The 17,964-nt window shown below is 43.8% G+C and overlaps 1 long non-coding RNA gene across 1 annotated transcript; it reads left to right on the top strand.

The window, feature by feature from the left end:
* Positions 1-3,680: 3,680 nt before the first annotated feature.
* On the top strand, positions 3,681-5,041 carry LOC122748538. The gene is made up of 3 exons (XR_006355617.1): positions 3,681-3,792; positions 4,303-4,329; positions 4,924-5,041. It is a non-coding gene; the product is annotated as an uncharacterized LOC122748538 (long non-coding RNA).
* The last annotated feature ends 12,923 nt before the right edge of the window (positions 5,042-17,964 follow it).

Below are 17,964 nucleotides of genomic sequence, written 5' to 3'. Positions count from 1 at the left end.
GGGCATGAGACTTTCTTGGGGAGATATTAAGTCTTACAGATATGCCATTCCCTAGAAATCATCTAAAATTATGTTAGCAAAGAAGCTACTTAAGAAAAAAATCCAACAACAAATTGGAAGAAGCTCCCTAATTAATCTGATTTGAAGTGTAGGCTTTTGGCTATTGGATGAAGGCAATTGAGAACACAGGAAACATACTTATTGACTGGCTAAAGGATCAGGAATGTTCCTGCTTTCATTCATGTGTGTGAGATTTAAAATTGGATATAAGAGCATTAAACTCCCCTTTAACCTTTCCCTTATATATCTCCCAGACCAGTAAGAGAAAGAAACCTCTGAGCTTTAATTAGAGATGGATTACTTAGCTTTTATTGTTTGGGAATTAATTAGCCAACAAACAGGTGATACTGATCAGAGAAATAGGAAAGTAGAAATACAAATAAATAGTCTTAGATCTAAGCTTAGTCTATGTTCTTTTATAAAACTCACCGAATCCCAAAGCTACCTCTCAGGCTGAGAACAGTGTCAAGCATGCGCTGCCACCGAGGACCAGGGCCAATCACCCGAACATGCCGTCAAACCTGAGCCAGCGTGTGTGTGCCGAGAGAGAGAGAGAGAGAGAGAGAGAGAGAGAGAGAGAGAGAGAGAGAGAGAGAGCATCTCCGTTCTCTCCTCATTTTTAAGCTCGAGTCCTGGAAGTCTCGCGAGCTTGGCCACACTCTCCAGAACAGCAGCAGGTGCATGGCTGTTCGTCACGGTCTTCTCCCCGAAACGGCGGTCCTTCCAAAACTGGTGGTCCTTCAGTAGAAGGTTAGCCAAGTCTTAAATTTTAGTTAAAAACTTTCATTTTTTTTACCACATGTGTGACTATATATGTACATTACATGTGTGCATTTAGATACAGATCAGAGGGAGGTCTCAGTTATTGAGTTTATGCTTCATTTATTCCTTTGTGCCTCTTGAACAGTGGAGTATAGGAAGGGGGTGGTTCTCTTACCTATCCCCTTTCCTCCCTCTCCCCAAACAATATGATCAGGAGCAGAAGCATACAGTGGAATGAGGTTAAATTTCATAGCTAAATTGTATCCAATAAATGAGGGGAGTAGAGAGTCTGGCTCTTGGGGTTGGGATCTTCTTTAGAGGATGGCAGCCCTGGGCTGAACCCCCAGTTGGTCCTAGGCTATAGGCTCTGATTCTTTTTGAAAGTGTACATCAAGACCACAGGCCAGGATTTTAGCTAAGCCTGAAGCTAGAAATAGAGGAGAAAATGCCCAAACTTAGCCAAGTTTCTAAAAGTCAATGCCAAGTGCCAATGCTTGTCCAAGGGAAGGCCCAGAGGGCCTTGCAAAGTGATTGACTCAGTAAAGATGTCTTGCCATTTTAGGGAAGAGTTTAAGGGCATCATGAGAAGACATTACTGGGGGGTGTGGATGGTGGTGTCAGAGTTGTTACTTATCTTGGCCGTGTGTTCTCTATATCTCTACTTTTTTTTTTTTTAAAGTGAGTCAATTGGGGTTAAGTGACTTGCCCAGGGTCACACAGCTAGTAAGTGTTAAGTGTCTGAGGCCAGATTTGAACTCAGGTACTCCTGACTCCAGGGCCGGTGCTCTATCCACTGTGCCACCTAGCTGCCCCTGCTTCTCTACTTTTAAACTCTGTGGGCATCTGCTCTTCCTGCTAGTTTAGTGTGTCTTTGTGGAAGAGGGTGCTGAAGGCTTATGGAGGAGATATTTTGTTGCTACTTCTGTTATTCCAATAAACGTCTTGGCTTTGAGCTAATTGTGTCTTCTGGCATATTATCAAAAGGTAAACTCATTGGTGGGGGCTCATAAGCTATAATTTTAGGAATGTGAACTTATAGTATACCTTGAATTAGAGATAATTATCCCTTGGGTTAAAAAGAAAAATCTTTGAATGTGAGTTAAAGGACTAGGGCCAAGAAGGAATATATCAACAATATTATCAAAGTGTATCAGTGATTTGAAAATCAAATGTTATGGAAAGCTAGTGGGGATTTTCTTGTTCAGTTGTTTTTCAATCATGTCTGACTCTTTGTTATCCTATTTGGCATTTTCTTGGCAGAGATACTGGAGTAGTTTGCCATTTCCTTCTCTGGCTCATTTTACTCATTTAGGCAAATGGGGCTAAGTGACTTGCCCAGGGTCACACAGCTAGTATCTGTGGGGATAGTAAGTTACCGATAATAATATTAACTGAAGTCCCCAAAGAATAGCCAACTTTCCTAAATCACAGAGGCATCGAGTTACAGAGATGGGATTAAAACCCAGCTCCTCTCACTTCAAATCGATTCATCTCCCTTTCCTAGAATGTTTTTATAGGGAAGGAAGCAGTGAGCAAAGAAGTGGAGGAGGCATGAGAATACAAAATGTGTGGGAGAAGAAAGGCATCTTGTTTGTCTGGGGTGTAGCATAAAGGTCCTCCTAGAAAAAGGGCCTCTGACTCTGGGTTCAAGTAGATCTAGTTTCTCCCTAGAGGTGATCTGACTCAAAAGAGAGTGAGTCAGGCTTTTCCATTCTTTCCAGGGCCACCCCTTGGATCATCTCCCTGCTCTGGTCTCTTGCCACCCATTCACTCCACCTCAATAGCTGTATCCTTATCCTCCTCAGGTCTCTTCCCTAAATCAGCAGGTTTCCCCCGCTCCCCGAGCCCCAGAGGGCCTGACGGATAGCTAAGTGCTTAATGAATGCTCTTTTTTATTAAGTGAAATCTAATTTACTTTTTTTTTTTTGGTGGGGCAGTGAAGGTTAAGTGACTTGCCCAGGGTCACACAGCTAGTTGAGTGTTAAGTGTCTAAGGCCGGATTTGAACTCAGGTACTCCTGACTCCAGGGCCGGTGCTCTATCCACTGCTCCACCTAGCTGCCCCCTAATTTACTTTTGATACAGTTTGAATCAATTCTTTTAAATGATTACTAATTGAATAAATGCTCTTTTTATCTACCTACCTCCCAAAGCCCTTTCCCATATCCCATCCTCCCTTCCCTGGGACTTTTCCTCACATCATCCTACCCTCTGTCTCCCCAAACCTCTCTCCTCACTATCTCTCCTTCTCCCTCTTCCCCCACACTCTTTCCTCACATCTTCCAACACCTTCCTCCCCAAGAACCCTTCTCCATATCACTTACCTCACAGGACCCCTCCCCACCATTACCTGCCCTCCCCCCTCCCTATTTCAATCCTCCTCCCAGGTCCCTGTCCTACATTTTCCAACTCCATCCCCAAGAGTTCCTTTCAATCTCACCTTATGTCTTAGGGTCCTTCCCTCTCTCAGCCTCTCACTTCTCCCTCCTCCAAGAGCCCCATTTCATGCTGACTACATTCCAGGGCCCTTTCCCACATCATTCTTCCCCCCCCCATCCTTCCCTCCCCATGGCATCCCTCTACACTCTCTTCTGAATTAATCTGAGTTAACTCACCTACACTGTTTGGCAGTGCTGACAGCTCCAGTCTCCCTCTGTCTGCCAGGAGGTGCCCTGGTAATAGGCCTGCGGGAGAGACGTTTTGACAGAAGACTTAATTTCTGTTTTGCTTATGGTTGTCAAAGGAGTCTCCCCTCCCCCTCCTCCTCATGGAAATCAGTCCAAAGCATAAGAAGAAACCCTACAGTCTTCAGGCCTCACTGTGGGTGGTGGCATGCAGGGGGAGGGGGGAGAGAGGAGAGACAGACGATGGCTCCCCACGGAGAGGTTTGTCTTGGAAGGAAACCAGAAGCCTGAAGTGCCTGCACACACACAGGAAGGCTCTGCTGTGGCAATCACAGTTCTCCCGAACGGTAGGGGAATGGGGCATTTTTGTACCTGCTTGTGTGATGAACACTGAATGTCAAGTGTGGACCCTGTTTACTAAGTGAAGAGCATTTATAATTAAAGCATTCAGTTCACAGTCAGAGATGGAAGTGAAGAGAAGAGGAGAGGAGAGGAGAGGAAAGGGAGATGGGAGAAAAGAGAGCAAATATAGATAGGGATTATATATCTATACCTATGGGGAGAGAGAGAAAGGGAGAGGGGAGAAAAAGAGAGAGGGGGAGAAAAAGCATAGATAGATAGATGTCTATATATGGAGAGAGAGAAAGAGATAGAAAGAGAGAGAGAAGGGAGAGGGGAGAGAAAGGAGAGGAGAGAGCAGCAGAAAGGCCTGAATAGGAGACATTGATAATTAGCGTTAATCATTTGGCCAAATGTAGTTGATTTGAAGAAAGGGGAGTGAGTGGGTTCGGGGTTTTGTGATATGTGCTTCTGCCGCTTTTAATTTGACTATGTTATTATCTCATTGAATTAAATAGGTTGCTGAAGCATGCCCTTGTCAGGAGGTGAGTGACTGAAACAACTGTTTGGATCTGGGAGGGAAGGGTGGGAATGAGAACTATGCCATGATTGACAAGTATTCCCAGGAGAAAACCCAGGATTAGCAGTGAGAAGAGGAGCATTGGGTGATGGACACCCACCTGCCCCAGGACCCTGACTGTTGACAGACATCAACACTGGCTTGTTTGTTTTGTTTTGTCCAGGAAGCCTGTAATTTCCCTGGTGTAGGAAACACACAGTGAGGGCTTCCTCTACCGCTGCATATCAGCATGTGCACTGGGATTTTTTCCCCCCAGTAACTGGGTCTTTCGGTTTATTGAACATTATGCTATGTTTCTTCACTTTTGCATGTCATATATCTAACATGTTCCACTGATTGCCCTTTCTCTCTAAAAACCAAACCAAACCAAACCAAACCAAACCCAAAAGACCCAAACCAAACAAAACAGTACCAAATTGCTTTAAGGATTACTACTCTGTAGTATAGTTTGAAATCTTGCATTAATAGACTCAATTCTTTCCCACCTTTTCATGATTACCTTTGCTATTCTGGACTGTTTCTTCCTCCATGTGAGTTTCATTATTTTTTTTTCTGGCAGTCTTAAAGAATCACCTGTGGGTATTGGGAGGTCAAGTCACTTGCCCAGGGTCACACAGTCAGAATATGTCAGAAGTAAGACTTCAACCTTCAAGAATCTGTGGTTTCATCAGTGTGAGTACCTGCTTCACAGACACAGATCACAACCTTCCCATGCTTTAGAAAATGGTTTCATGAATTGCTGAATTAAAAAAAAAATCTTTACCACGGGGACCAGCCCTTTGGAGAGGTTTCTCTAAATTCAGTTAGGCTGGTACTTAGAAGACAGGAACACATGCACTCAAAGGCCCCATACTTGAAATTTCTTCATCTTGGGAAGACCTGACAGAATTCTTGTTCTGTTGGTGTGCTGGCACTGCCTTGACAAGCTGGGGTCACGTCCACACTATGATGACACATGGCAGTAGGACTTTTGAAGCTAACTAAGAATGAAATATGGACTAGATTTATGATTCGATTATTAAGAAATTCCTGGAGGAAACTCCCTCTCCCATTTTATGATTGTTGATAGCTTGGATTTCTTATTTTAAAAACTGTTAATATCCTTTGATCATTTATCTATTGGGGAATTGCTCTTAGTCTTGTAATTTGAATTATTTCCATATATATCTTGTGTATGGGACCTTTATCAGAGAAACGTGTAAAAATTTTCCCCCTCCTGTTACCTGGTTCTCTTTTAACTTTGGCTACATTTGATTTGTTTGTGAAAAAGCTTTGAAATTTTATGTAGTCAAAGCTGTCTGTTTTCTCCTGTGTGATCTTCTCCATCACTTGCTTAGTTCTCATCTCCCATTTATATTTCTGAAGAGTAATTTCTTCCTTGCTCCTCTAATTTATTTATGATCCCTTTTACATCTCAGTCACGTGTCCATTTGAATCTTATTTTGGGGTTTGCTGTGAATTGTTTCCTGACTCCCTGACTGCTGTCCAGTTTCCCCTGCAGTTTTTGTCAAATAGTGTATGGTCCCCCACTGCATCCGGGCCATCACCAGTTGTCCTGACCTATGTCTTGCCACTGGACTCTAATGACTGGAGGAGAGAGTGAGGCTGATGACTGTACAGTTTTGCCTCACTTCAATCGGATTCACTTGCAAGTCAAAACATCCTCCTCCTGATCTCACTGATCCTCTTTGAGAATTCTGGTTTTTTATGTTGTATGCATAACACATTCCACTGATTTACCCCCCTCTCTCTTTTCTTTTCTTTTCTTTTTTGGGAGGGCAATGTGGGTTAAGTGACTTGCCCAGGGTCACACAACTAGTAAGTGACACTTGTCTGAGGCCAGATTTGAACTCAGTTCCTCCTGAATCCAGGGCCAGTGCTTTATCCATTGTGCCACCAGCTGTCCCCGATCTCTCTCTCTCTTTTAAAAAAAGGACCAAATTGTTTTAAGGATTACTGCTTTGTAGTATAGTTTGAAAGCTGGTACAAGATAGACTCCTTTCCTTCCCACTTTTTCATTATCACCTTTGAGATTCTTGACCTTTTTGTTCCTCCAAGTGAATTTCATTATTTTTTCCTGGATCTATAAAATATTCTTTGGGGAATTTGATTGATATAGCTCTGAATAAGTAAATTAGCTTATATTATCTCAGCCTACCCATGAGAAATTAATGTTTTTTCCAATTATTTAGGTCTGTCTTTGTTTCTGCAAAAAGTTTTATAGTTCAATTCAGATATTTTCTGAGTGAATCTTGATAGATACACTCCTAAATATCTTATAGCTTCTGTTGTTATTTGGAATGGAATTTCTCTTGCTAATTCTTCCTGCTGGGTTTTGTTGGTTATACATAGGAATGCTAATGACTTATGTGGATTTATCTTATACCCTGTAACTTTGCTGAAGTTATTATTTCAACTCATTTTTAGCTGACTCCCCAGTGTTCTCTAACTACATCATCATATAATCTTCTAAAAGTTATAATTCTGTTTCCTTGTTGCTTCTCCTTATTTCTTCTATTTCCTTTTCTTGTCATATTGCTATAGCTAGTATTTCTAGCACTGCGTAACTGATAACTATAACTAGGTAACTGTAGGAAAAAAAATGACAAGTTTGATAAAAATTCCATAGTAGTTGGTAATGATAGACATCCTTGCTTTGCCTCTGATATTTTTGGAAAAGCCTCTAATTTTTCTCCATTGCTTATAATGTTTGCTCTTGAATTTAGAGAAATACTACTTACCATGTTAATTCATTCAACGATTTTTTTTTTGGTGAGACAATTGGGGTTAAGTGACTTGCCCAGGGTCACACAGCTAGTAAGTGTCAAGGGTCTGAGGCCAGATTTGAACTCAGGTACGCCTGACTCCAGGGCTGGTGCTCTATCCACTGTGCCACCTAGCTGCCCCCCATTCAACATTTGACTAACATTTAATAAGTTCCTACTATGTACCAGGCACTGCAAAGGCTGCTGGAGATACCAAAACAAATATAAGGCAGCCCTTGTGTTCAAGGTGCTTGTATTATATTGGGGGAAATAACACATTGATAGAAAACAAATACAAAATAATTTCTTGAAGGAGGGCACTAGCAATTTGGGGATTAGGCTAGTGCTAGGCAGCTATGTGGCATAGTGCCTAGAGCACAGGATCTGGAGTCAGGAACACATGAGCTCAAATCCAGCCTCAAATATTTCCTAGCTGTGTGACCCTGGGCAAGTCACTTCACCCAGTTTGCCTCAGTTTCCTCATCTGTAAAATGATCCAGAGAAAGAAATTGTAAACCACTTCACTATCTCTGCCAAGAAAATCCCAAATGGGGTCATGAAGAGTTGACAACAACAAAAGGCTAGTGCTTTCTTGAAGGAAGGTAGGCAGGCAGGTAGGAGGGAGGGAATACATTCTAGGCATAGACACAGCCTGTGCAAAGCCATGGAGACAGGAAACGAATTGGGGAAACAACAAGTAAGCCAGTTTGGCTGGGAGGTTGAGCATGAGGGGGACAGTAATGCACAGATAAATACAAAGACTGGATTGAGAACATAAAAGGGCTCTTAGAGACAAACAGAGGAGTTTGTATTTGATCCCAAAGGAAAGAGGGAGTCACAGAAACTTCTGGAGCAGTGACAGAGGTTTATCTTTTGCCTCTAATACCGGCCCAAGTGCCTTGTACCTTGTAGGGACTTAATCAATGCTCATTAAATGAATCAATGACCTCTATTTGTATCCCACTTTACAATTTACAAAGCACCTTCCTTACAACGACTCTGTGAAACAGGTGATGAGAATATGATCACACTCATCTTCCTGATGAGGAGATAGAGTCTGAGCAGATTTCACTAACTTGTCCTTGCCTGGGTAGCAAGCAGGAGCAGGGCCCGGATTCGTCCTTGTGCTCGTGACCAGTGCTCCTTCTGCTCTCTGATGGCTGCTTCCTAAGGCAATTTGGGAAAATGGCTTTAATTGCACAGTTATAGTTGACGGCCAGGCTATGGGGCAAGGAGGTGAGAAGGACTGAGAAAGCCTCCCTCTCTCCCCAGTGAGCTGCACATCTGGCCCAGAAACCAGAGGCCTCTGTGCGGATTCCATCCATTAGCTTCTCTCCTGGTCAGCAGCATGGAGAGAGGTTCCAGGAAAGGTTAGAATAATTGGTTGTGATGGCCTGTTTAGTTTCCCTTGGGGATTTCAATTAGCCTAGTTCTGTTGGTCTTCCTGAACACAGATAATGGAGAGATGACTGTCAGGCCAGGACCAGGTCACAGAGCCCTGAAGCCCAGATAGCTTCACATCATGTCCTAAGGCTCTAGACAAAGGTGTTTCCTGCTCACCCCCTCCCCGTCTCTTTCCTTCCTCTCCCTTTCTCCCATTTCCTTCTCCCTCTCTCTTTGTTTCTGTCTCTCTCTCTCTCCCCCTCACTCTTTCTCTCCCCCTTTCTTTTCCTCCGTGAGATTTAAAATTGGATATATGAGCACACCTCCCTTCCTCCTCTGTTTTGCCTTTCTCCCTCCCTCTTTTTCTTTTCCTCCCTCTCCCTCCCCATCCCTTCCTTTCTCTCTCCCTGCTCTTTCTCTTCTCCCTCTCTCTTCTTTCCTCCCTTTCCCTCTCCATCTCTCTTTTTCCTCCCTCTCTCTCTCACTCTCTTCCCTCCCTCACTTTCTCTCTCTCCCTCTTTCCCTCCCTTCCTCCTTCTCACTCTCCTTTCTCTCCCTCTGTTTTTTCTCCCTCTCTTGCTCTCCCTACTCTTCTCCCCTCCTCCTTTCTTCTCTTTCTTACCATCCCCTCTCTCTTGCCCTTCTCTCTCCCTTCCCTCTTTTCTTCTTTTTTCTCTCTCCCCTCCCTCCCTCTTTCTTTTTCTCCCTTCCTTACTCTATCCCTTTCTCTCTTTCCCTTTTCTCTTTCTTCCTTTCTCTTTCTCCTTTTCTCTCTCACCCTTCTCTCTTCTTTCCCACCTTCTTCTTCCTTCTCTCTCTTCTCCCTTCCTCTCTTTCTTTCTCTCCCTCCCTCCCCTCCTCTCCCTTCCTTCCTCTCTCCCTGATCTCCCCTTCTCTCTTTTCCCCACCTTTCCCTCTATCACCATTCTCTCTTCCTCCTCCCCTCTCTTTCCCTTTTCTTCTCCCTCCCCCTCATCCCTCTCTCCATCTCTGATGTCTCCATCTGTCCACCTTGAGAGGAGATCCACCTGACATTTATTTTACACCTCTCAGGCCAGGAAGAGCCCTTAACGAGAATTGATTCCTTATTTAAAGCTATTTTGCAACCATTTTCCCCTCTGGTAACAAAGGAAGAAAGGCCTGCAAATTCTGCAATAATTAACCCATCATTCTACTCTTCCAGCCTTCACCACAGGTATAGCCACAGCCAAAGGGAGAAAAGACTCTCTCACCCCTGCCCCAGCCTCCATGCCCCAATGTCAAGAACTCCAGCTGTTCCATAGTCTGAGTGGTTATAGAGGAGTCACTTGGACAGTAAATGACACATTCTGACAGACTCTGTGCATGCTGGAGACTGACTCCAGACTAGGAGGCAGTGTGGTCCAGTGGAAAGACCTCTGGCCTGTCTGGCAGGAGCCCTGTGATTGATTCAGTCAATGTATAAGCATTTATTAAGCAACAACTATGTTCCAGGTACTATGAAAGGTTCTAGAGATACCAGTACAGAGAATGGAACAATCCCTACCTAAAAAGCAGCTTATATTCTTCTTCTTCTTTTTTTTTTTGGTGAGGCAATTGGGGTTTGTTAAGTGATTTGCCTAGGGTCACACAGCTAGTAAGTATTAAGTGTCTGGGGCTGGATTTGAACTCAGGTCCTCCTGACTCCAGGACCGGTGCTCTATCCACTATACCACCTAGCTGCCCCAAGCATTTTATATTCTAAAGGGAGAGACTTCCATCAAAGAAATGTGTACAGAGTAAATACAATGAGATTAAGTACTAAAACTGAAGCAAGGAATGGACAAGTGACTTGCCCAGGGTCACACAGCTGGTAAGTGTCTGAGGCCAGACTTGAACCCAGGCCTTCCTGACTGAGAACCTGGCATTCTATCCACTGTGTCACCTGGCTGAATAAGTCACAAAAAAGTTCCCATTTTCTCTCTGTTCCTGGAGGTTCTAGTATAGCCCCAAGAGACCTGTCTGGACTGAGCTGGGAAGGGCAGGATTCTCTTTCTTAGGCCTCAGTTTCTTTGACCTCACTGCTCCAGAGAGGGTCTAACAGAGCATGAGAGGTCTACCTGAGCTGAACTTATTAGCCTTCAGGGGATTGAAGGTTGTGGTCCTTGAGGAAGTAAGTAAACAGCTTGAAAGCTTTTCCCCTGCCTGATTGACTGAGCAGGGAGACTGGCTCTTGTTATGGGTAAGTGTCATTAGAGCCCAGAGACCCAGGCTGGGCAGGAAGACACAGGGACAATGATGGATGAAGTGGAGACACAGGAATAACCAGGGACAGCACACACAATGGTCTTAAGAACATTAACAACTAGCATTTTATAGCACTTTAAGGTTGGCACAGTGCTTTACAAATATTATCTCATTTGATCCTCATAATAACCCTCAGAAGTTGAGACTCTTATTGTTCACGTTCTCCAATTGAGTAAACCGAGGCACATAGAGGTGAAGTGACTTGTCCAGGATCACATGGCTAGTAAGTATCTGAGACTGGATTTGAACTCAGGTCTTCCTGACCCTAAGTCTAGTGTTCTTCCCACTATACCACTTAGCTGACTGTAGGACAAAAAGCAACTGGTCCCAGGGGATAAGAGTTGAGAGTTGTGTCTAGTCTGTGTTGGTCCAATCCTGGTCCACGGGGATGGGAGAGGAGAAATTAAATATTTATATTCCCTAAACCAGTGACAGAATTAGCTAGCGGATACTGCTCAGTCTGTTCCGTTCTTTCATGTTGAGTTTAAACCTCCATCAATTAAGCAGCCCATCCAAGAGGAGGCTGATGTGATGTCAATAACATAGAGGAGGTGGTGTTCTTCACAGTCTTCTGGAGAAATGAATTTGTTATTAACTGCTCCTGCTGGACCGACTCCTTACTCCAGGGAAACTAGTCCCTCCCTCTAAGGATGTGCCTAGCATTTTATCAGGTGTAACAGCCAGTCTCAAAATTCTAGAAGGAATGAAGGGGGGAAGGGGGAAGTCAGGACCTTGGACAACTCACCCCGCCCCCATACCCCTCTGTTTTCTCCTAGAGGAAAACACAAGGGAATGAATATTGTTTTGACCATTTATTGATGCTGGCGAAAATATTGGTAGGGTTTTGTTGAGTTAATCACCACCCACCATTCAGCATATTGTTAGCCAAAGAACATGCACGGGAGTTGAGGGCCTTTTCCCTTTTTATGTAACTCAGGGGAAATAAAAGCCACAAGAGCAGGAAAACCCTACATGGGGCAGAAGCCAAAAGACAGGGCTTTTCCCCACCTCCAGAACTTGGTCCAAAGCTGCTGCTCTGGATTCTGAAAACAAAGGGAGGCGGCTTGACACAGAGGAGGGAGAACTGACCTCAGAGTTTGGAAGATCCGAGATCAAATCCTGCTACCAATTGGCTGTTTGACTCTGGACAAGTCATTTAACCTCTTAGTGCCCCCTCAGTAAAATTCAAGATGATGACCTGCATTGGTAGAGGGGGCTCCCTATGCCAAGGAAATCACTGGTCTAGTTAAAAAAAGAGGGGGATGACAACAATGAACATTTATTAAGCACTCACTGTCTACTGAGCATAGTAAGATATATGAATCTTACGGAAGTCTGATCCCTGCTGCCCTGGAGTCCACAGCCTAGAAGGAGGAGAAGACATAGACACCATAACCCATGGTACTATGTAAGAAGTGTTTCCATATTGAACAAAATGGTCATAGTTCTTGGAAGATAGTAGATGCTTAATAAATACAGATTGATAGAGGGGTGTGATCATAGCATTTTCTGAGATCCAAGAAGGGAAAACATAGTAATCAACTGGGTAAAGGGAGAATCTGGAAGGCTTCTTGGAGGATGTGGTCTTGGCACTGAGCTTTCAAGGACCGGTAGGGAAGGTTTTCACAGTCAAAGAGGAAGGGAGAAGGGAAAGGCATTCCAGGTATCATGCCGGTATGTGGTATGTAGTGTCTGCTACACCTCAGGAGGAGAACTACAGGGCTACAAAGGCAGGGTGGAACCACACTATAGAGGGCTTTGAAGGCCAGGCAAAAAGCCTTACATTAATTTCTGAGGCAATAAGGGGTCCCTGAAGATTGTTGATCAGTGGAGAGGGATGATCAACTATATTCTGAAGACCAGAAGGCTGACATCAGACAAGCCTGAGCTATCAGCCCAGCATGGAGGTGTGCATATAAAGAAGTGTCTGCCTTAAACAAGCTTCTGGTTTTTTGTTTTTTTTTTTTGTATTTCCGCAGAGGTGACTTCTAAACATCCTTTCCCCTTGACAAGTGTGATCAAAGCATCTTCAGCATCTCCTTATCCCAACCTCCCACCAGTGTCCCTGAAGATGAGCCTTTCTTTTTCTCCTCCTTCCCTCTCCCCTTATTTCTGTCAGAGAGAGGAGAGAGCCCAGTTTGAATAGGGGAAGGTATGCTGAAACTTTGGGCGACAGAGGTGTGTTCTAGTTTTGGCCTGGATCCAGGGTGAAGCTCCCCAAATCAGAGTTACAGAGAGCCCTGCCTTTAAAAGCTAGCTGCTGCTGTCCCACAGACAGAGTCAGATTGATGAGAGACAGCATGATACAACGGGAAGAATGCTGAAGTGGGTGTCAGGAGACTGGGGTTCAAAAAAAAAGACGTTTGAGGTAATAGGGAGCCACTGAAACCTAGTGAGCAGCACACTTACCGTTTCTTTTGGAATATCACTGGCAGCCATGTGGCTGATGGACTGGAATGGGAGGAGACCTGAGTCAGGGAGACCAATTAGGAGGCTACTGTACTAAACCAAGCAAAAACTGATTAGGTCATGAACTTTGAGGGTGGTGACTGTATGGGTAGGGAGGAGGGGGGTGAAAATAAACAACAGGGTGCATAATTGATTTTAGAGTCATGAAAACCACTTCTGTTCTCATGCATTCACTTTCAGAGCTAGAACACTGGCCATGGAGTCAGGAAGATCTGAGCTCAAATTTGGCCTCAAACATTACCAGTTGTGTGACCCTGGGCAAGTCACTTAACTTCTGTTTTCATTAATTTCCTCATATGTAAAATGGACATAATAATGGAACTTCCCTCCTAGGGTTGTCAGGATCAAATAAGAAAATAATTATAAAGCACTTAGCACAGTACCCGGCAAATAGTAAGCACTATACAAATGTTCGCTGTTCTCCTTCCCCTCTCCCCCTTCCCTCTCCCTTCTCCTCCTCATTTTTCTCCTTCTTCTCCTTCTCTTTCTCCTCCTCCTCCTCCTTCCTTGAACTTGGAGTCTTAGGGGGAAAGCTAGGAGACTGTAATGTCAACAAGTGTTACATATAGGCAAACAGGCAGACCAAGTGATCTCTTCATCAACAATCTCTTGTGGGCTCCAAGCTCTGGCCAGTCCCGTGAAATGACCTCTCTAGTTTGCCTTAATATCATACTGGGTGGGCAGGGGATGTCTTTCTTTTTACTTGTAGTTGTATCTTAGCACGTGGTGAAGTGTCTGACACAGAGTAAGCCTTTAATAATGCTCTATCTACCTGTCTACCAACCTTTCTGTCTGTCTTTTATCAACTCCTATCTATCCTGTCTATTATATATGTCTGTCTATCTAATCTATCTAATCTATCTAATCTATCTATCTATCTATCTATCTATCTATCTATCTATCTATCTATCTATCTATCTATCTATCTATCATCTATCTATCTATCTATCTATCTATCTATCTTCTATCTATTATTTCTGTCTATCTAATCTACCCATCTACCTCTCTCTTACTCTATCTATCATCTCTATCTATCCTCTCTCTCTCTCTCTCTCTCTCTCTCTCTCTCTCTCTCTCTCTCTCTCCATCTATCTACCTACCCATCCATCATCTGTCTGTCTACCTTCTTTTCGTCCATCACCAACTATTTATCATTCTGTTTATTTATGTCTACCAATCTATTTTTCTATCTTCATCTATCATTTACTACCTATTCCTCTATCTTCAACCATCTACCATATAGCTTTCTATCTGATTGTTTATTATTTACATATACATCTATGCATGCATGAATGTATGTATGTATCTGTCTTTCTCCCTGAGGTCATGCAGGTCAGAAGTAGCAAAGCTAAGATTCAAACCCAGTTTCTCTGACTCCATACCTAACACTCATAGCTAGTATGCATCTGAGGCTAGATTTGAATTCAAGTCTTTCTGACTTTGGGCAGCTACATGGCTCAATGGATAGAACTCCAGCCCTGGAGTTAGGAGCGCTTGAGCTCAAATCTGGTCTCAGACACTTACTAGCTGTGTGTCCCTGGGCAAGTCACTTCACCCTGTTTGCCTCAATTTCCTCTTTTATAAAATGAATTGGAGAAGGAAATGGCAAACCACTCCAGTATCTGTGCCAAGAAAACCCCAACTGTGGTCTTGGACATGACTGAAATGACTCAACAGCAACTTCTTGACTTTAGACTCAGTGATCTATCCACTGCATGAGCTGGCTGCCACCAAGTCCAATCCCTTCATTCTACAGATGAGGAAGCTGGGTTTCAGAGAAGTTAAGTCACTTTCTTAAAGTCATTAAATGTTAAGTGTCAGAGCCAGGATTCAAGGTGGTATAGACTGAAGGAGTTTACATCAAGCTGGATAGCTCTAACAGACTACACCTTGGAAGCTCTCTACCTCCTCCCAGAAGTCTTTCCGACTTCTAGTTCTACCACTAGGGTGAGGCTCCTCCCTGCAAAGAGAAGCTCTGAGCCCAGGATCCCATTTGTCATTAATATGGGAGCAGTAGCATTTCTAGGAATAGGAGAAAACTGTTCTCAGAATTAAAAAAAAAGCCACAAGACCAACAAAAGCCTTCTAATGGGAAGACCCTGTACTTGCTGAAACCAGCAAACGGAAAACAAAGCTGGAGCTTAATGGTCTCCCTGGAAAATAATTTCCCCCTCCTAGTGAGCATAAGGAGGGCTCTGAATCACCAGCCAGTCACTGCCAAGGTTGAACTGACTAATGATGACAGCAAGGAAGAACAATTAGCAAATCAGTGAATCTGCCTCTGTATCAGAGTGACAGGGAGCAAGGTTTAGTTTGCTTAATGAGACCCTCAGCCTCGATTGTGGGTGTCTGTGTGGGGAAGTGTTGTCTGTATTCTGGTCCCTGTGCCTGTTTCACCATCTGTGAAGGTCGATGTATGAAATTCAAGTTGGCTTCTGGTCAAAAATTATTTGTGATTGCCCATTCTCCTGCTAGGTGAAATAGGTGATTTTTTGGTGTTGTTTGGTTGTGTCCAACACTCTGTGACCCTGTTGGGGTTTGCCTTGGACAAGATACTGGTTTGCCATTTCCTGGTCCAGCTCATTTTACAGATGGGAAAACTGAGGCAAACAGGGTAAAGTGACTTGCCCATGGTCACACAGCTACTAAGCGTCTAAGGCCAGATTTGAACTCAGAAAGATGAGTCTTCCTGATGCTAGGCCCAGTGCTTTATCCACTGCATCACTTCACTACCTCTAAGTAGGTGATACCAAAGTAGAATTTGGGCCTTTGTCCTTGGGGTGGTCACTGTGAGTGTGAGATTTGCAAGAGATGATGATGTCAGGTGACTACCCCTATTTATTTCCCTTTGGCAGGGGGTTAGAAAAAAATTAGCCTAGGGCAGCTAGGTGGTGCTGCAGTGGATAAAGCACCAGCCCTGGATTCAGGAGGACCTGAGTTAAAATCCAGCCTCAGACGCTTGACACTTACTAGTTGTGTGACCCTGGGCAAGTCACTTAACCCTCATTGCCCCGCTTAAAACAATGTGTTTCTCTAGAAAAAAATTAGCCTTAACAAGAGAGATGTAAACAGGACCCTCTTCCCTGGAGCAGGCACAATCCCTAACATGAGTTTGCTTGGAAATATTAAAATATTCCACTGAGGGTGGCCCAGGGATGGGATTTTTGCTTTGGTAGGGTAACTCAGAGAATAGAACAGCCCATATCTCTGGGTTTACATGGGTCAGGTTTAATCTCACAAATTCTCTGTCTTTGAGCAAAGAGCAACCTTGACCAGCATTTCCAGCATTTTTGTTTGTTTGTTTTTGCTTATGTCCCCACAAAAAGGACAAGAGTGCTCAGTTCCCATGCATCCCCTTTGGGTCCAGAGAGTCTTAACCTTCATGTCATAAACCCCTTTGGTAGTCAGTCTGGTGAAGTCTATAGATGGCCCCCTCCTGAGAATAATGTTTTTAAATGCATAAAGTAAAATATATTGGATTATAAAGAAAACCAAATTCTATTAAAATGGTCATCAAAAACTGTAAAAAAAATAATTCATGGAATGAAAGTTAAGAACCCCTGCCTTGGGCTAATAATAACTTGAATGCTAGATGAGTTTTATTTAATTGAAAAAAAAACCCTGCAAAGACTTGCAGCAGAGTCCATAAATTCTCCTGCCAATATTCATTCCCTTTGGGATGAATGCCACATTCCCAGGGAATTATATGCTGGATTACTTTCTACCCTCCTGGCCCCCCACCAAATTCCCAAAAAATGAAGTTATACATGGGACTTCTAGGGTTGAACAAGCTATACTTCTGGGGATCTCCACCTCTGCCAAGGGTCTGTACAGTCCTCCAGAGTGGGGTTGAGGCCCCTGCAAAGAAAAAGTGCTTGGAGTTGAAAGGCTTTCCCCATGGACCGGCACAGTCTGCATACCTCACAGTATGAGACAAAATTTGGGGTTTCCCCCTCCATATTGTGACTCTAGGTATTGATACTCCTCCACTTTTTTTTTTGTGGGGCAATGAGGGTCAAGTGACTTGCCCAGGGTCACACAACTAGTGTCTAGTAGGTGTCAAGTGTCTGAGGCTGGATTTGAAACTCAGGTCTGAATCCAGGGCTGGTGCTTTATCCACTGTGCCACCCAGCTGCCCCAATACTCCTCCACTTTAGCTCCATATTGGTCCAGGAACTTCAACCCAGTTCCAGGATTCTTGATCTTCTCAATTGCTTCACCAATGCTGATGATGGCTCACATTCCTCTCATTCCAAGCTAGGCCCAGGAGCAGTTGACTGTTTGCCTTGCCTCAATCTGCTTTCATCACCGGGGCCATGTGGTTGCTCAGAGGATTCTCTCATATATAGAGGCTGCCCTGAACTGGGACTGAGTCTCTGAATATTGACCTGTCTTCTCTTCATCTCCCTCTTAACAATCCACCTCTCTAGCCCTCCCCGTCTGTCTTTGTCAGCTCCCTCTCTTAAGATCCAGTCAAAGGCTGTAGCCCGGGAGTATAAACTGACTATAAATCAGTCGTCCTTTACTGGGTACACTGTTAAAGGGGGAAGGGAAGTACTCAAGGACAAGTGTGTCCCCGCCTTATAACCTGGTTGAGGTAATGAATACCTTGTTAAGAAAATACGAGGGGGATTCAGGAGGGCTTCCTCGGGCTCCTCCAGAGTATGTTTTCTGCATTTTTCCTTAATTAAAATTTTTTGTTTGTTGTCAAGTCATTT

Source organism: Dromiciops gliroides, chromosome 1, assembly GCF_019393635.1.
Source record: "Dromiciops gliroides isolate mDroGli1 chromosome 1, mDroGli1.pri, whole genome shotgun sequence".
Taxonomy (NCBI): domain Eukaryota; kingdom Metazoa; phylum Chordata; class Mammalia; order Microbiotheria; family Microbiotheriidae; genus Dromiciops; species Dromiciops gliroides.
This window is presented reverse-complemented; position numbering and strand designations above follow the sequence as displayed.